Source organism: Capra hircus, chromosome 8 (genome assembly GCF_001704415.2).
Source record: "Capra hircus breed San Clemente chromosome 8, ASM170441v1, whole genome shotgun sequence".
Classification (NCBI taxonomy): domain Eukaryota; kingdom Metazoa; phylum Chordata; class Mammalia; order Artiodactyla; family Bovidae; genus Capra; species Capra hircus.
In genome coordinates this window covers 103,073,375-103,077,447 of record NC_030815.1, presented here as the reverse complement: position 1 = coordinate 103,077,447, position 4,073 = coordinate 103,073,375, and positions in this window count along the sequence as shown.

Sequence of the window (4,073 nt, the reverse complement as noted above, 5' to 3'; positions counted from 1 at the left end):
CCCGAGGTCCCACCAAGGCCAACTTTCTCCTTCTCCTTGTCTCTTTCCTTCCCCTCTGGGACCCTCGTCTCCTCTCTGAGCTCACATGAGACTTAACATCAAGCAGCCCCAGCTCTCAGCTCTTCCAAAACCCCAACCCCTGGAACATCCACAGCCACACACATGCACACACACTCTGGCCTTCAGGAGGGGAACGAGGGCTGCCTGGCAAGGAGACCACCTCAAGGCGTCTTTGTCTCCCCAAGGCAGCAAGACCCCTGTGGTCCTGCCTGTCACCCTTCTGGCCTTATTGCAATACCCTGCCAGTTCTCCTAGCCCCCAGTCCCCAGGATCAGCCCCAGCTGTGGACAGAAACGGGAGAGAAACAAGAAAGGGGCAGAGGCACTGAGACACAGAAGTGGGAGAACACAAAGAGAGAGAAAATTCAGAGACGGACAGATAGGAAAGCAAAGCCGGAAGAGAAATGGAGAGAGAGAAGACGGTCGTCTACAAGAAGAGAAGATGGTGGGAAAAGGTAACAAAGAGCAAGACAGGTGGCATGGGGAGAAAGGTAGGTCTTCAAGAGAGAAGAGAAACGTCACAGGAGGAGAGCAAGAGAAGGGTCAGAGGCTCTGAGTTACAGGCTGAGAAAATGAAGGAGAGATACGGAGGGTCGTGGGCCAAGGAGAGAAAGGAGGACACACACACACACACACACAGCTACACACACACAGTCACACGCACATACAGTCACACACAGCCATACACACAAATACACAGTCACACACACGTAGTCACGTACAGCCACACACCATCACACACCAAGGACAGGCAGGAGAGGAGCTGAGGGCCTCTCCTACTCAGACCCCCGATGACCCCCAGAAGCCCCCAGAGCTGCAGCCTGGCGAGCTCAGGTCCCGTCACTACAGGCTGCCCCCTCCGCCTGCGGTGTGCCCGGCCCAAAGAACGCGAGGTGGTGGTCTCCTCCAGAGGCCGCGGCCCGTGGAGGCCAGCGCCCGAGACTCAGATAAAGAAGTCCGCCAGGGCCCGCCATGCTGCTCTTGCTGCAGAGCCCACGCACTCATCCCTTCCTCCCCTGCCCTGTCCCAGCCTCACCCCTTCCAGGTTTCAGCCCTAAACCACACATCTGGTCTCTCTGCCTCAGGCTTTGTTTCCGGGGAACCTGGCCAAAGGCATTCACCTCTCAGCTTCAATTATTTCTGAAAATAGGGGTGATCAGACTCATTCCCCAGGGTTGTTCTGATAACGAAAGGCGATTTGCAAATCACTTGACATGGGGCCTGCCTGGTGTTGAGTAAGCCTTTGATAGATGCTTACCGTCATCCCTGCCATCCGCACTGTCATCGCCCGCGTGGAGGGCTGCGGGGAGTGGGGAGGCTGAGGCCGGCAGCGCCTTCCTCCCTCCACTTCTCTGATTCTAGCACAGCAGGCTTCCACGGGCTTCGCAGCCATCTACCCACCTCCCGGGAGGCCCACCCAGCTGTCCCAAGGACACTGCACACTTAGCCTGTCCAAAAGTGTCACCTCGTCTTACCCCAGCTCACTGCCCCTTCAGTGCTCCCCTCCCATCTCCTGCCCCCAAGGAGGATAGATACTTCATCATTCATTGATATTTCTGATGACAAGAACAGAGCCTGGAATACAAGCGATACTCAATACGTGTTTGCCAATTGAATGAATGAGAGAGTGAAGGGGACACAATAACAAGGAAAGATCTAACTTGCCTAAGAACGTACCAAGCAAGGTGAAAATAAACCCAGACCCAGGGTTCCTGCTTTCACAGACTCCTACAAGGTCAGCAGGCAGCAGGAGCTGCTGGGGGCCAGCCGGCGACTCCGTCTGCCCCCATCCCAGGCCCTTGGAGTCTCTGCGGGCAGCACCTCCCTGCCAATGTCCAGCCTCTCCCAAATCATGGAAAGAATGAGAGCAACCAGCAGAGGCCCAGGGATGCTCACGGGCTCTCCTAGGAAGCTGGCGACGGGCCGTGGGGAGCTTCCAGCCACTTCTGAGTCCTCGGCGCAGGCGCTGTGCACGCAGGTGGGCTCCCTGTGGGAGGGAGGCACCTCCTTCTGTCCTGGGGCAGACGCTGAGGACCTCATCTCTCTGGCTCCCAGGACCGCAGGGCTCTGGGCCACGGCCCACTGCCCAGATGGGAAGACAGAGGCCAGGTGGGCTCGCCCAAAGTCACCCTGTGAGTGGGCAGAAGGCTTTGACACCACACCTCCTAAAGTCAGAAATCACAGTAACTGCTGGAGCTGCCATTTGTCCAGCCCTTCCTCTACCCCAGGCGCCGTGCGGGCTGCTGTGGCCACGGGCTCAGTTCCTAGGCGTAGGTCTTATAATCCCCATTTGAAACATAGGGGCGACGTAGCCTTGAAAACCCGAGTCACTCACTCTAGGGCATGCAGTTTCAAGGTTGGGCTGGACCCCTGTGGAGTCCTGGCTGGCCCCAGAGGCAGCTATGACACAGTTCCCAATCCCTGCAGGCCTGTCCCCTTGCCCTGGGGGCCTGGGCACCCAGCTGATGCCATATGCCGAGGCGCTCCCAGCCACGGCCCTCACCCACCAGCCCTCAAAGCCCCTTTCATGGGCCTACTCCACACCCCACTGGGGAGGCCGGACAAAACCGCTAGTGTTGGGATTATTTTTCTATTTCCAGATGGATCTGTTTTCTGGCTCCATCCAGGGCCTCCCATCCTTGCGTGGGGGCCGGGGGCCCAGCGCCAGGTTAATATTAGGAGGTAGCAGGAAAAAAAAAAAAAAAGCAACCTAAGGCAGCTCCTCACAGAGTTCTGGGCTGTTCCACCAGAGCAGCCTCGGAGGAATATTCCTGGGGCATTTAAGGGGGCCTGGCAGCCACGTGGGCCGCAAGGGAAAAAGGATACTCTTTAAAACAAAAAAAAAACAATTGTTCAAGGAAGCTCTTCAGTGTCTCATTTTAGGCTAGGGGCCAGCACAGAGTCCCCAGGTGATCTTGGAGCTGAGCTGGACTGTACATACGCTGAACTGAAAATGATATTTTAAAATTCAATCAGGCAGTCATTCATTTAACCAATATTTACTGAGTTCCTACTGTCATCAGGGGATGCACAAAGGTTTCTACTCGGGTGGAGCCCACAGCCTACTAGGGAGACAGCGTTAGTTGGGTCATCACTCTGGTAAAGGGACCCTACCATTGGGGTCAAGTGCTGTGGAAAAGAAGACCCCGATACAGAGGATGTCAGACTTCAGCTTTTGTCTAAACCACCCAATCTAAGTTTTTCAAAAGAAAAAAAAATAGACCCAAAGAGGGATAGAGACTTTTGGGTACCTGGACAGAGTACCAGGGTCCAGAGCTATACTCCCCCAACTTTGGCTGGGCCGTGGCAGAACAACGTGGACAGTGATGGGATCCAGACAGTCTTGCCTTGTTATTGGGGGACCAAGTGAAGAAGATCAGGATGAAATGTTCACCTCAGATTGTTACTTGGGCCCATGTGCTGGGACTCAAACCACGGTCTTCCAACTGAGATCACACAACTGCTTTCGGAACTTAATGAAGCTCAGGTTCTCTATGTCTCATCACAGAAAGAACTCAGTAAGAGACAAAGTGACAGGTAAGAAGCAGATTTATTTAGAGAGAAACACAGACAAAGTGACAGGTAAGAAGCGGATTTATTTAGAGAGAAACACACTCCACAGAGTGTGGGCCATCTCGGGAGGCGAGGGCAGCCTCATGGTGTGCTGTGGTTAGCTTTTATGGGCTGGGTAATTTCCTAGGCTAATGAGTGGGAGGATTATTTCAACTGTTGGGGGGAAGGGGTGGAGATTTCCAGGAATCGGGCCACCACCCACTTTTTGATCTCTGAAGGTCAGCTTGGAACTGTCATGGCGCCTGCGGCTATGTCGCTTAGCTGATGTGTTACAGTGAGCATGTCCCGAGGCTCGGGGTCTAGTGGAAGTCGACTTGTCGGTCATCTTGGGCCCATTTGGTTCTAGTTTAGGTTGTATCCTTAAGTAAGTAAGTGTTAGTCACTCAGTCATGTCTGACTCTTTGTGACCCCATGGACTGTAGCCCACTGGGTTCCTCTGTC